General features: G+C 39.1%; 1 long non-coding RNA gene across 1 annotated transcript; it reads right to left on the reverse strand.

Moving 5' to 3' along the window:
• Window positions 1-14,292: 14,292 nt before the first annotated feature.
• Window positions 14,293-16,023, reverse strand: LOC145168807 (uncharacterized). The gene is made up of 4 exons (XR_013742116.1): window positions 15,709-16,023; window positions 15,025-15,111; window positions 14,628-14,689; window positions 14,293-14,522 (listed from the first exon to the last, which is right to left on the reverse strand). It is a non-coding gene; the product is annotated as an uncharacterized LOC145168807 (long non-coding RNA).
• Between the last annotated feature and the right edge of the window lie 441 nt (window positions 16,024-16,464).

Genomic DNA, 16,464 nt, shown 5'->3' on the forward strand with positions numbered 1-16,464 from the left:
GTCTAATGAAACTGAATGTGAACTTCCCTGAGGAGTTGGCAATTGATATCATTTTGCACTCCTTGCCCTCGTGTTATGATCAATTTCGTATGACATACGACATGAACAAGGAGGAAGTCACACTCAGTAAGCTTCAAGGACTTCTGAAGACTGCCGAAAGTGGTCTTAAGAGTAAGTCGGTTACTACTCCTACTCCTACTACTACCCCTGTTTTGGCTATCGGGCAAGGCAAAGGGAAGAAGAGGAAGCACCCTTCGAAGGGTACCAAGGGAAAGTCCCTTAAAGGCTCCTCATCTGGAACCAAAGGTGGTTCTATCACTCCTTCTGCCATCCCTAAGGATGTTGAATGCTTCTATTGTCAAAATAAGGGGCACTGGAAGCGAAACTGCCCAAAGTACTTGCAGGATGTCAAGGATGGGAAAGTGAAACCATCCCATGCAGGTATTTACACTATATTGTCTAATAACTCACTATATTCTAATTCTTGGGTTCTTGATACAGGTTGTGGTATTCACATCTGTTGTGACATGCAGGGCCTAAGAAGAAGTGAGGATGTGGAGCACGGAAAGATAAACTTAATCATGGGGAACAAGAAGGTTGCACCTGTTGCCAAGATTGGAGTTTATACTTTGTTGCTAGATAGTGGGTTAAAGTTAGATTTGAATAAATGTGTGTACTCGTCTGAAATGGCGAGGAATATTATTTCCTTTCATGCTTTGTACAAACAAGGTTTTACCTTTTCTTTTGATAATGAAGTTGGTAGTATTAATGCTTTCTTTAATAATGTTCTTTATTTTAAAGCATTACCTTGTGATGGTGTGTATGAAGCTGTATCGGTTGTAGATAATTTAGGAAATAATGTATTATGTATTGATTCTTCTACTAGCTTGGATAAAGCATCTTTGTGGCATTGTCGTCTTGGACATGTAAGCAAGAAACGCATAGGCCAGCTCCAAAAGGATGGAGTCTTGGAGTCGTTCGACCTCAAGTCGGATGATAGTTGTGAGTTTTGTCTACTTGGAAAAATGACAAAATCACCCTTCACTGGTACTTGTGCAAGGGGTGAGGGTTTGTTCGACCTGATACATACTGATGTATGTGGACCATTCAAAACCGCCACAAGGGATGCTAATCGCTATTATGTGACTTTTATTGATGATTTTAGTAGATATGGTTATGTCTACTTAATCAAACATAAGTCAGAAACTTTTGAAAGGTTTAAAGAGTTCAAACAGGAAGTAGAAAATCAATTGGGCAGGAACATTAAGATGCTTCGATCCGATCGAGGTGGTGAGTATCTTAGTACTGAGTTCCTCGACTATCTTAAGGAGTGTGGGATTGTCTCACAATTGACACCTCCCAGGACACCACAGCTGAATGGTGTAGCTGAGAGGCGTAATCGAACTTTGTTGGACATGGTTCGCTCTATGATGAGTCGAGCTTCGCTACCAATCTCTTTTGGGGGTATGCCTTAGAGACTGCCGCCCACATCCTTAATCTAGTCCCTACAAAGAAGGTTGCCAAAACACCTCATGAAATGTGGACTGGGAAAGTTCCCAATTTGGACCATATCAAGATTTGGGGTTGCGAGGCTTTCGTGAGGCGTGAGACTCATGACAAGCTCGAACCTCAAAGTGAAAGGTGTATTTTCATCGGCTACCCATAAAAATCCTTTGGTTACCTCTTCTACAGACCCAGTGAGAATGTGGTCTTTGTGGCTAGGAGAGGGCTTTCGAGAGAGAGAAATTATAAACCAAGGAGACAGTGGGAGGCAAATTGACCTTGAAGAAATTCAAGACTCAATTGGTGAAGGAACCTCAGACACTAGCAATCAACTTGAGGAGGAAATTCCTGTTGATCCAGCTGACCAGTCTATACTTCCGAGGCGTTCCACAAGGGTTAGGAACACACCTGAGTTTTATTATGGATTTCATATTACTACGGAAGGTGATACATTTATCAGTGACAGTACACTGGTAAATCTGAATGAACCTAACTGTGTTAAGGAAGCCATGGCAGGCCCAGAGTCTGCTAAATGGAAGGAGGCTATGGACAGCGAGATACAGTCCATGTATGACAATCAAGTTTGGAACTTGGTTGACAATGTACCAGGCCGTAAGACAGTCGGGTGCAAATGGATCTTCAAGAAGAAGACCGACATGGATGGGAAGGTGCACACTTATAGGGCTCGACTGGTTGCGAAGGGTTTTACTCAGACTCAGGGTATTGATTATGATGAAACCTTTTCACCAGTAGCAAAGATTAAGTCTATTAGGGTTATGCTAGCCATTGCTGCATTTCATGATTATGAAATATGGCGAGGCGAGGGTGACGTGGCAACTCGTGACTACGCGAATTTTCTCGGTTTTTGTGTAAAAACTTCTAAAATCCATAACTTATGCATACGAGCTCCGTTTTTGACGTTCTTTATATGCACGCGTAGGTAAAATTACGCTCTACAACTTCCGTTTAGACTTCGTCGGCTAATTTTGACTTTAATTTTTATATTATTATTTTTAACAGACCGGGACAGGAAATCCGTTAAAAATTCATAACTTCTTCATCCGACGTCCGTTTTCGTCGGACTTTTTACCGTTGTGCTACTATTTACGAGACCTTCGATTCTCGTTTAGGTCGTGTCGGCTAAAAATCACTCGATCTAAAATTCGAGTTTTTAGCTGTCTACTGCTAAGCTGAAACTTTGAAAAATCATAACTTCCTCATACGAAGTCAGATTTGGGCGTTCTTTTTATCGAACATCTCGGTTTAACGAACACTACGATTTTCGTTTAGATCACTAAGGCTAAAAAGTAGTTTATCGAAAACTCACTTTTTACGACATTCAGCACCGCGCCGGTTTTGTCGTGAAACTTCGACAGGTTATAACTTCTTCGTTATAACTCGGATTTCGGTATTCTTTATATATCCGTAATCCTTGTCACGACCCCTATAACTTTCTTAATAGATATCGGCTTTATCTAAAATTTAATTTTGACGCTCATTTTTATTCTTAATTAATTAACTCCTAGTAATTAAGCATAAAACACATAAAACACATAAAATTCACATAATTCCTTTTTCATTTCTTCAAAATGAGTTACAAAGGTTAACCTAGACTATCACCTTAATATTAATCCCTAGGCTAGAAACACGAGTGTTACAATTCTCTCCCCCTTAGGATGATTCCGTCCCCGGAATCACACATCACCAAACAACTGCGGGTAGCGACTCATCATGTCACTCTTCGTTTCCCAGGTGAGATTTGGTCCATTCGTATGTTTCCAGCACACAAGCACTAAATCAACCATCTTGCGTCGCAACTTCATAGTCTTACGGTCAACTATTGCCTCAGGTTCTTCAATCAACCTTTTGTTTTCATCCACCTTTAACTCAGAAATAGGAATTATGTCGGGCACATCTCCCGTGAATTTCCTCAAATAACACACATGAAATGTGTTATGAATACCCTCCAGTTCTTCCGGTAATTCTAGCTTGTAAGCTTGATTCCCGATCCTCTGAAGAACTTTAAATGGTCCAATAAACCTTGGACTCAACTTTCCCCTTTTACCAAATCTTATAAGTCCCTTCCACGGCGAGACTTTAAGTAAAACCGAATCTCCAACTTCGAAGGATATCGGTTGTCTTTTCTTGTCAGCATAGCTCTTTTGTCGATCTTGAGCAGCTAACATCCTCTCCGTTATCACTTTCAACTTTTCAGCAGTCTGATGGACTATTTCAGGTCCCATAAACTGCTTTTCCCCAGCTTCCAGCCAACATGATGGCATTCGACACTTTTCCCCATACAAAGCGTGATAAGGTGTCATCTTAATGCTTGAGTGGAAACTATTATTATAGGAAAATTCTACTAGAGGTAAGTGTTCATCCCAGTTACCTTGGAATTCTAGGGTACATGCTCTAAGCATATCCTCCAATGTTTGAATCGTTCATTCGCTCTGACCATCAGTTTGCGGATGGTAAGCTGTACTCAAACACAACTTGGTACCCAATTCCTCTTGTAGACTCCTCCAAAACCTTGAGGTAAAACGGCTGTCACGATCGGATACAATTGTTAACGGAACACCGTGTAGCCTCACAATTTCCTTCACATAAGAATTCGCAAGTTTATCCATAGACCATTTCTCGTTTGCGGCTATGATATGCGCACTCTTAGTGAAGCGATCAACGACCACCCAAATCATGTCGTGACCGTTCCTTGTTCTGGGCAGTTTAGTCACAAAATCCACGGTAATGTCGTCCCATTTACCCATGGGTACAGGTAAAGGTTCTAAACTCTCATACGGTTTCTGATGTTGTGCCTTAACCCTAGCACAAGTTACACACTCAGCCACATACTTAGCAACATCGAGCTTCATCGTCGGCCACCAGTAATAGGGTTTTAGGTCCCTATACATTTTCGTACTGCCGGGATGAATCGAGTACATGGTTTTGTGAGCTTCTTCCATCAGAAGACCTCTTACTCCTCCCATCTTAGGTACCCAAATCCTATCTTTGAATACCTTCAATCCTTGACCGTTTGTATCAAACACCAACGTTTTACCCAAACGTTCCTCCTTCCGGTCATTTTTCTCTAAAGCTTCCTCCTGAGCTTTCTTTATAATTTCCACAATTGTAGAGACAACTTTAATCTTCAGCGCTCTTGGCCTTCTCTTTTCAAGATTTACCTTCCGACTGAGAGCATCAGCAACAACATTTGCTTTACCAGGGTGGTAAAGTATCTCACAGTCGTAGTCCTTGAGTAGTTCCAGCCAGCGCCGCTGTCTCATGTTCAATTACTTCTGATTAAAGAGATATTGAAGACTCTTATGATCAGTGAAAAGTTTACACTTAGTACCATAAAGATAATGCATCCATATCTTTAAGGCGAATACTACCGCTGCCAACTCCAGATCATGAGTTGGGTAGTTCTTTTCATGCTCTTTCAACTGCCTCGATGCATACGCTATCACTTTATTCCTTTGGGTCAGAACACATCCTAACCCAACTCCAGAGGCATCACTATAGACTGCAAAGTCATCAACTCCTTCAGGTAACGAAAGAATCGGTGCTTCACACAATCTCTTCTTTAACTTCTCAAAGGCTTCCTTATGCTTCTCATTCCAAGCATAAGTAGCTTCTTTGTGGGTCAAAGCTGTTAATGGAGTAGCGATCAAAGAAAAGCCTTGGATAAATCGGCGATAATATCCGGCTAATCCTAAAAAGCTTCGAATCTCCGTGGGACTTTTTGGTTGTTCCCACTTCATCACAGCTTCAATCTTTGCTGGGTCAACCATTATTCCATCTTGGTTAACCACATGACCCAAAAATTGGACTTCTTGAATCCAAAATTCACATTTAGAGAACTTTACGTACAGCTTCTCCTTTTTCAGAACTTCTAGCACTTCACGCAGATGCTTCTCATGCTCCTGCTTGCTTTTCGAATAGATCAAGTTATCGTCTATGAATACTATGACGGATTTATCAAGGTATGGTTTACAAACCCTGTTCATCAAATCCATGAAAGCTGCTGGGGCATTGGTTAATCCGAACGACATAACCAAAAATTCATAGTGTCCATATCTTGTTCTGAACGCGGTCTTCTCGATATCCTGCTCCCTCACCTTTAGTTGATGGTACCCCGACCTAAGATCGATCTTCGAAAAATAGCTCGATCCTTGCAACTGATCGAACAAGTCATCGATCCTCGGCAACGGGTACTTGTTCTTTATCGTCGCTTTATTCAGCTCTCTGTAATCGATGCACATTCTCATGCTCCCGTCTTTCTTCTTTACAAATAACACAGGGGCTCCCCAGGGTGATGAACTAGGTCGAATGAAACCTTTGTCCAATAACTCCTGAAGTTGTGTCATAAGTTCTTTCATTTCGGTTGGCGCTAATCGATAAGGTTCTTTGGCTATTGGCGTCGTTCCTGGTAACAAGTCGATACGGAATTCTACTTGTCGATCAGGGGGCAATCCGGGAAGATCTTCGGGAAGGACTTCGGGATAATCACACACCACTGGAATATTCTGCACCTCCTTCTTTTCCTTTTGAGCATCGATCACGAATCCTAGATATGATGTACACCCCTTGGCCAAACACTTTCTGGCTTTCATTAAGGAAATGATTCCAGAATTTACTCTGCGTTTGTCTCCATACACCATAAACGACTCTTTCCCTGGCGGGTTTACTTTTACTATCTTATTTCTACACAATATTTCGGCATCATTGGCGCTAAGCCAATCCATTCCTAAAACTATGTCGAAACCATTTAACTCGATAGACAATAATTCCTCGTGGAACTTATTCCCATCCAATTCAATGATGATATTTTTCATACGATAGCTAACAGGTACAAACTTGCCACTAGCAATTTCGACTAATAAAGCATTAACTAGTCTATCAACAGGCAAAGCTAGTTTTCTACCAAATTCATGCGATATAAAGGAGTAATTGGCTCCAGAATCAAACAAAATTTGGGCAGGCAATTCGTTTACGAGAAAGGTACCTGAAGCGACATCGGCTTCTTCTTTCGCAGCTTCGAGTGTCATCTGAAAGGCTCTCGCCTTCGGCTTTGGTGGCAGATTGGGTTTCGCTGCGTCCTTCTTCTTCGGGCAATCCCTCAAAATATGCCCTTCTTCATGGCACCCATGACAGACGTTATTAGTGAAGGTGCAATTATTGGCATAATGCCCTGGCTTTCCACACTTGTAACAAGTGATTTCCACGCTGCACTTCCCAGCATGTTTCTTCTTGCACCTGTCACACCATTTGGCTTCGGCTCCTCCTCCGAATTTTCTCGAACCAGACTTCGAGAATTTGTTCTTTTTATTGGAACCTGACGTTCCTTCAAACTTTCTCTTTTCGCCAACTTCAAACTTGATGGCGCCTCTCCCCTTGATCATATCTTCAACAGACTTGGCGGCCCAGATAGTTGCCTCCAAAGTAAGTGCCTGAAGTACTGGCACCGCATACTCCCATGGAAGTCCCTTTGCGTACCTGTCAATTTTCGCCAGCTCATCTGGGACAATACGCAAAGCAAACTCCATTTTGTCTGTGAAGTTATTCGTATACTCGTCAACGGTCATACTCTCCTTCTTCAACGTTAGAAATTGGTTTTCTAACTCAAGTACGTTTTGGGCCGAGCAGTACTTGCGCTTAAAGTGCACCAAGAACTCTGCCCAAGTCATTTGCAGTGGCTCATTAGGGCTTAAGGTTTTCCCCGATGTGTTCCACCAACGAGCAGCACTACCCCTGAACTGACGTACTGCAAAGGTAGTTTGTAACTTGCCTTGGCAATCACAAGTCATGAAAGCCAACTCCATTTCCGAGATCCAGTCCATTACTCCGACAGGATCTTCTTTTCCAGTGAAGGTCGATGGCTTGCAAGTCATAAAGTCCTTATACTTGCACCCATTTCTCTCCACTCTACCCTCGTGGTTATTCCTCCCAACCACAAGCGGTTCACTATGACCAACCGATCTGCTGTTGTTCCCTTCTTCAGATCGATCGTCATTTAGTTCACGTTGTTCAATAGGAACTGAAGGTTCATCCCTGTTGTTCAGCAACATTTGCCTCAACTCCTCCCTCTGATCAGCCAACATGGTCTGAATCATAGTTCGTACTCCAGCCATAGTGATGGGTTCTGGTGCAGCTCCTACTATAGGCACCTGTTCCACCACTTGGGGTTGAGGTTGTTGGTTTGCATTTCCCGCTCCACTTCGAGTTCTTGCCATTACAATCTATATACCGAATAAGGCGAATTTAGGTCTTTATCCTTGTTAGACACGTCAATTCCCTTATCAGTCCGAAACGTTTACATGTTAGTTCTAATCTCGTAATCATACGCTTAGAATCCCACACACATAAGGTTTCCAGATCCGGTCGGCAACAGACCATAGATCCGAACAAATAATGGCATATATGGCAACATATAGCATTTAGCACATAAAGGTATTTTAGGCACCTTTCCTAAAATAAACTAGTGCTCATGTCTAAAATATGGTAGACACTCACCTCACAATCATCACTTAGCATTCTAAGTTTAAGTCTAGAAATCGTAGGATATTTCTTAGTTCGCTTAAACTAATGCTCTGATACCAACTGTGACATCCCTTAATTTCTCTGCTAGAAAAGACCGATTTAATTTATGCTTTTTAAAATAAAATCAGAGAAATCTTTTCAAAAGATGTTGCGGAATTGGTCCCCAAACAACATATGATAAAAGTTTATCAAAACCCTTCTTTAAAAAGGTATATATTTCCCATATATATATCAAAACTCGGGATGTCATGTTCCGATACAGATCAAAAGCATAAACAAGACATTATAAGCCTTTCAACAGTTATTTACAACTACTGGCCTATAATCAAAAATCTCTCATCGTCCTCCGACTATGCTCGGGGTCCACTACCTGTAATCATAAAAAGCTGAGTGGGTCAGGCTTGGGAGCCTGGTGAGCATATAGGGTTTTCAACCCACAATAATAATAACATATTAAGTTCACCAATCAACAATAACCCTGATTACCCATTCCCGTTGTCCTCACTTTACGTCCCTAAACACCTAACACAAGGGACTTAGCCTAAGGAATATCATCGGGTTGGACACTACTGCTAAGGGGACTCCTCAGCCATACATGTCCTAAAGGCAACCATGAAGGGGATTGGAGTACACCAATGAACATTTAGTTCATCAACACCTACAAGTTGCGAACTTGCTAGTGTACCACTGGACTGTCTAGAAAGGTCCGTGATCGTCATCTATACTCCGCTAGACGACTACAACGATAACACCAACAACAACACCGACACCGAGGCCTCTCATCATTTTTAACACCCACCGACTATTTTGTCTACCCATGTTTTACCCAACATATTTGTAGATAAAATACATATACAGTTTAAAACTTGTATAAAACATCAATTCAACAGTCACCTCAAATAAACAATTAACATATTTACACATAACACGTATTTTAAGGTAAATACTTCATATCTATGTGTAAATTGAAAGTAACTACACACTCACGTGATTTGATGATAATCGGGCAGCAATTCGTTTCCTAAAACATTCGTTTCTAATAAAATCGGGAGTTTTATTGAGAAACCGGGCTCTGTAAAAGTCGGGCTTCGAAACCGAAAAGATAAATTTTTCGGGCTTCATGGGCACTTCGTGGCGTATTCCGGGGCTTATAATTGATATCGGGGCTTCGAGGGATGATAATATGAAAGAAATATGGAGAAAGGGGCTAAAAATGACAAGTTTTCAAAATACCCCCGGGAGGTCTCGCACCCCCCTATTTATAGGGGCCGAAGCTCCTGATCCAACCGCTGAGAAGAGGCCACGCGTCGCTGATCCGGAGTTCGCAGGGGAAGGCTCGCACGAGGCTCGCACCTGCGAAGGCTTGCTGGCAGCCTCCTACTGGACCGAGGTCTACTGGTCCGAAGTCGGTTCTTGTGGTGGGGTCCACAGGCGAGGGTGCGCAGATGGCAGCACGTGCGAGGGCCTCGGTGGCGGTTGCTGATTGGACCGCAGACTCGCAGTCCATGTGCGAGGCTCGGAGTCGTGGCGTGCGAGGTTCGGATTGGGCCTCCCTTCGGTCAAATCAGAATCCGACACGTGGCTTCGCATGACTCGCCATTTCGGACACGTGGCACATGCGAGGCGAGGGTGACGTGGCAACTCATGACTATGCGAATTTTCTCGGTTTTTGTGCAAAATCTTCTAAAATCCATAACTTTCGCATACGAGCTCCGTTTTTTACGTTCTTTATATGCACGCGTAGGTAAAATTACGCTCTACAACTTCCGTTTAGACTTCGTCGGCTAATTTTGACTTTAATTTTTATATTATTATTTTTAACAGACCGGGACAGGAAATCCGTTAAAAATTCATAACTTCTTCATCCGACGTCCGTTTTCGTCAGACTTTTTACCGTTGTGCTACTATTTACGAGACCTTCGATTCTCGTTTAGGTCGTGTCGGCTAAAAATTACTCGATCTAAAATTCGAGTTTTTAGTTGTCTACTGCTAAGCTGAAACTTTGAAAAATTATAACTTCCTCATACGAAGTCAGATTTGGGCGTTCTTTTTATCGAACTTCTCGGTTTAACGAACACTACGATTTTCGTTTAGATCACTAAGGCTAAAAAGTAGTTTATCGAAAACTCACTTTTTACGACATTCAGCACCGCGCCGGTTTTGTCGTGAAATTTCGACAGGTCATAACTTCTTCGTTATAACTCGGATTTCGGTATTCTTTATATATCTGTAATCCTTGTCACGACCCCTATAACTTTCTTAATAGATATCGGCTTTATCTAAAATTTAATTTTGACGCTCATTTTTATTCTTAATTAATTAACTCCTAGTAATTAAGCATAAAACACATAAAACACATAAAATTCACATAATTCCTTTTTCATTTCTTCAAAATGAGTTACAAAGGTTAACCTAGACTATCACCTTAATATTAATCCCTAGGCTAGAAACACGAGTGTTACAATTCTCTCCCCCTTAGGATGATTCCGTCCCCGGAATCACACATCACCAAACAACTGCGGGTAGCGACTCATCATGTCACTCTTCGTTTCCCAGGTGAGATTTGGTCCATTCGTATGTTTCCAGCGCACAAGCACTAAATCAACCATCTTGCGTCGTAACTTCATAGTCTTACGATCAACTATTGCCTCAAGTTCTTCAATCAACCTTTTGTTTTCATCCACCTTTAACTCAGAAATAGGAATTATGTTAGGCACATCTCCCGTGAATTTCCTCAAATAACACACATGAAATGTGTTATGAATACCCTCCAGTTCTTCCGGTAATTCTAGCTTGTAAGCTTGATTCCCGATCCTCTGAAGAACTTTAAATGGTCCAATAAACCTTGGACTCAACTTTCCCCTTTTACCAAATCTTATAAGTCTCTTCCACGGCGAGACTTTAAGTAAAACCGAATCTCCAACTTCGAAGGATATCGGTTGTCTTTTCTTGTCAGCATAGCTCTTTTGTCGATCTTGAGCAGCTAACATCCTCTCCCTTATCACTTTCAACTTTTCAGCAGTCTGATGGACTATCTCAAGTCCCATAAACTGCTTTTCCCCAGCTTCCAGCCAACATGATGGCGTTCGACACTTTTCCCCATACAAAGCGTGATAAGGTGCCATCTTAATGCTTGAGTGGAAACTATTATTATAGGAAAATTCTACTAGAGGTAAGTGTTCATCCCAGTTACCTTGGAATTCTAGGGTACATGCTCTCAACATATCCTCCAATGTTTGAATCGTTCGTTCGCTCTGACCATCAGTTTGCGGATGGTAAGCTGTACTCAAACACAACTTGGTACCCAATTCCTCTTGTAGACTCCTCCAAAACCTTGAGATAAAACGGCTGTCACGATCGGATACAATCGTTAACGGAACACCGTGTAGCCTCACAATTTCCTTCACATAAGAATTCGCAAGTTTATCCATAGACCATTTCTCGTTTGCGGCTATGAAATGCGCACTCTTAGTGAAGCGATCAATGACCACCCAAATCATGTCGTGACCGTTCCTTGTTCTGGACAGTTTAGTCACAAAATCCATGGTAATGTCGTCCCATTTACCCATGGGTACAGGTAAAGGTTCTAAACTCTCATACGGTTTCTGATGTTGTGCCTTAACCCTAGCACAAGTTACACACTCAGCCACATACTTAGCAACATCGAGCTTCATCGTCGGCCACCAGTAATAGGGTTTTAGGTCCCTATACATTTTCGTACTGCCGGGATGAATCGAGTACATGGTTTTGTGAGCTTCTTCCATCAGAAGACCTCTTACTCCTCCCATCTTAGGTACCCAAATCCTATCTTTGAATACCTTCAATCCTTGACCGTTTGTATCAAACACCAACGTTTTACCCAAACGTTCCTCCTTCCGGTCATTTTTCTCTAAAGCTTCCTCCTGAGCTTTCTTTATACTTTCCACAATTGTAGAGACAATGGAGGACCATTAGTATAACTTGAGAAATTCAATCAATTCAAGCGTCCGTCGATTCAATTGCTTCTTGCCGACGGTTATGCTGCATCCTTAAGCCCTAAGATCGATTGCTTCTTATCAATTAGGTTTGCTGTATATACGACAGTGAGAGAAAGATGAGGATAACCGGGAGAGGAAGACAGGCATAGTGCGTCCCGATTTTCTTTCAATCACGAGGCTGGAATCAATCTACGAGGTTCCGGTGGACCGTATCGGGTTTGTCTTCTGGAAACTGAGAAGAACAAGAGAGATGGATGTTAGGAAGTGATTAACGAAATTTGTTCGGGTGTCACAGTTGACAGTGGATTTCCAAGTCGTGACTGTTCTTGTTCCTCCATATGAAAGTTCCGACAGGGGAAAGGACCAACAATGGTTACGCATGGGAGTGGCACTTTACAACGAGAAAGACAAAGTGACAGAATACGTGGGATCTTAACCAAGCAAATATAATTGGGTCAGTGAGAGGACTTTTGTTTAAAAAAATATGTTTAATCGGAGGGTCTGAAAGAAAGAAATGGATTATTGGGTTGTTCGAGGGCGCCGTGTTGGGTTAAGGAATCAATGTTTAAGATGAATCTTATGATGACGTAGCTATATGATGGTATCATTTAAATTACATAAGTGGTTATAGTTTTATTTAATAAATTAGTGTATAGATTAAATGGTATTTGTTTATATATATGCATGATGAGCTTATTACTTAACATCCATGCAACCGAATTATTTAGTTACAAACCAAAGAAGCTTAATTATGTGTTAGATGGAGGATGTAACGGTGAAGCTTTATGATTTGTAATAGGTTAATGAATATTAAAATGTTAAGCTTCGAAAGTATAACTTAAGTGTTTAAAGAAGATATTTAATCGATATATCTTATATTATTATATTATAAAGCATATTAGTCACATTTTGAATTTTAAAATGTATAAAACACACAACTTTTTGTACAAATCAAGTATACATAAACAAATCATTAATACTTGTCAAAAGTTTGAAGACTTGAATTAAGGAACGTCATTAAGAAATTTAAATCGGAGCAAAATGACAATTTTAAAATATGAAATTCATCTATATAAATTAATTTATATTTCTTAAACTAGACACCGAAAATAATTAATTTATATAAAATATATAAACAGACAATATAAATATAAGTTATAAACATAAATATTTTATTTAAAAATGGTAATTTTTTTATTACATAATAACTAATAATAAAATCTAATAATTATTTCTCCATAACAAAACTATTCGCTAAAAGAGCTGTTTATCGTCGCTGCTTTGCGTGGGTACACATTTAGTTTTCTTAATACATATTAAGTTGAAGTTTAAACCATAAGAGGGTGTTTTGTAAATAGATGGGTAGTATTTTTATGGTTGCTAACCGGTCGGGAAGACGCAACCTTCCTTGAACTTGTAACCAACAATCAGGAAATTCGGTGCTGAATTCAGGAACATAGAGAAAAGTTGTTGGAAATCGAGTCTAGTTTTCAGAATGTCCAGTTATGTCCCATTTAGAGCTGTAGATTTAGATTTATGCCCAAAACACTGAGCGGGGGTCAATCTGGGAAATCCTGAAATTTAAATAGAAATAGACATAAACATAATTGTATTACTAACACCATGGTCGTGAAAGTATTAAACTTGAAAAATACTTAGTAATGTGCTTATTTGTGTTGTTAGGGGGAGTGTGACACCTCAAGCACTTACAAGACCCGAAGTGGAGAAAAACATGTACTTGTCAAAGGTGAGTTAATCTTTGTGCGGTTTTAAGTGTTTTGTTAGGAAATTCCTTATCTTAGATGGATTGCAATGAACCTAGGTTGTTTAGGTTGTATGTACCCCTATTGTATATGATATGCTATTGATTACTATGCTTCCTTTATGTATATGAGAATTTAGGACGATTACATGCTAAATTCTTATACTACAAATAAAATGATATTTAGTGGCATAGAAAAAATGTCACTAAAAACCAAAATAGTGTCACTAAAGGCCCCTCTGGCAATCAGCGACACAAAAAAAACTGTCACTAAAGACCTTTAGTGGCACTTTTTGGTTGTGCCGCTACAGCCTAATTGGGTTTTAGTGGCACTTTCTGATTATGTCACTGTAGGTTTTAGTGGCACTATTTTTATGACACTATTTAACTACAAAAATATTAATTATTTTCATGTTTTAGTGACATTTTTTTAAGACAAAGTAATTGTATTAATAAATTATATCCAACTGTTTATGTTAAATGGAATATAAAATAATAAAATGACAATTAAGATAACAAAAACAAAATATCATTACATTAATTTAAACTTGTCTAAAAATAATATTCTCAATACATTTAAATCACAACCATATTAAAAAACATGTAATAAGTCTAAATGTTGTACAAATACTCAAAACACAATACTATCAAACTAAAGGCTTGTTGGAAAGAAACACGAAACTTGATTGAGCTCAAAATTTGTGTAATTGCTCCTCTCGTTTATCCAACTTATGAACAATTGCCTATTATACATAATACACGGTATAAAAACATGTAGAAATATCATCAATAAACATGTCATATACAAAGAAGGGTAAACACTTAGTTAACCGAGTTAAAAGTAATACCATTGTTATGATGGCTTTCAGATGACGATCTTCGACATGGCCCTACCCTTCTTTTGAGCTCCCTTTAAAAATAGATACAAAAAAAAAATGAAACAATAAATACACATGTAACATTTAAAGGGACATTTTTTGTAAATGAACTTTTCCACTTCGTGAAAAAAGAAAATAAAAACCATGCTTGATATATGCATTAAACACTAAACATTTATTCATCCGTGTATCACATCAAAATAAAAATTGTTTTCTATATGTGCATCAACCACTGACGACTTATTCATCAGCCTATTATCACAAAATACCACATAAGATATCATCATTTGTTTAGCATGATATTTAAAGCTCAAATACAACAAAACAATTTACAATAAAACTTTGATACAGGAAAATAAAAACTTACAAGTATTTTAAGTTCGCAATTTCAGTAAGCTCTTTAATCAGTTTACCAAACAAGCCTGTATTTCCAAGGTCATTGCAATCATAAACTCTAAAACAAAAATCACTGATCAGTTGACATTATTAAGATAAAATTGAGTTTTTTTTAGTGATTGTAACATTACATAAGAAAAATTATAACGAAAATGAAAGTATATAACAAATTCTAGAAAAAGAAGCAATTTCTTATCAATTTCACAGTTACAGAGCACTCACATTGATTTAAAAATAAAGTCAAATTTAGCTTTGAAGGACAATGACGAAGCATATAGCTTCTGAAACTAAAAAACACTCATGTTAGTAATCAAAACTGCGACAAATGAACAAATTATGTATATATCTATACATAAGTTGCAATCATCCAAAAAACCTCATAAAAATACACACTTTATTTTGCCGTATTATTTCCCAACTTTGACCCATACTGTTGGTTTCCATTTTGTGCCCTATTTAGTATCAAATCGTTATTATATGAATTGCGTTCAGAAACATTAAATCGACTCTACGATTGAAAGTTTGAGTGCTTAAATTAATCTAAAGTCACCACCAGTTGATTGTACAAACTCTCGAGCAAAACCCTAGCAAAAAATCAATTATTCATACCCTTATAGACCTTTTTATATCAACTACAATGAATTGAGAGACTTACACTAACACCGAGTATGGCTGATGATCCAGGGCAGAAGGGGGCGGAGCAGTTTGGAAGAGCTCTGAATGGAAGATGACGACTAGGGCAAAGCGTAGAGCGACGGATCAGGGCCGACGATTAGGTGGACGATTAGGTCTGAACAGATGAGCGAAATAGCATAACAGAGCGGAGCAGGGAACCACGAAGAAGAATTAGTTCTACATCTCTTAGTTGAGCTCTGATAATGAAACCCTTGTGATGTAATTTTCGTTTTCCCGCATAGTAGAATGAAAGGCGGTAATGAAAATATTTTCAAAGTTTTTTTCACTTAAGTTTTACATTTTGGGTTTTCTAAGTATATTATGAATTATTTTAGCAAGATATAAACTTTTAGTGATATGGGACTTAGTGTCATAAATTATAAATGGCACTATATATATTATAATTTATAGTGGCATAAACAAAAGTGCCACTTAAGCTATAGTGGCACAAAAGCAAAATTCCACTAAAACTTTGTGCCACTAAATGTAAATTTATTTGTAGTGTTATTCTTTTGATGTGAGACGTGTGTTAGGGTCATGATAGAAAGAGTGTCTTGTGTTGATGTTTATGGGATGTGTGTATGTCATGGTTTCTTGGAAAATATTTTTTGTGATGATTTACGACAAAGCATGCTAGTGAAGTGATATCCATAATGATGATATGTGCATGGAAATTGGATGTGATATAAAATGATATAACTTGTAATTCATAGTTTGTATATTTACATAAGAAGAA

This window comes from Lactuca virosa, chromosome 4 (genome assembly GCF_052849685.1).
Source record: "Lactuca virosa cultivar CGN04683 chromosome 4, Lactuca_virosa_CGN04683_v6, whole genome shotgun sequence".
Lineage (NCBI taxonomy): Eukaryota > Viridiplantae > Streptophyta > Magnoliopsida > Asterales > Asteraceae > Lactuca > Lactuca virosa.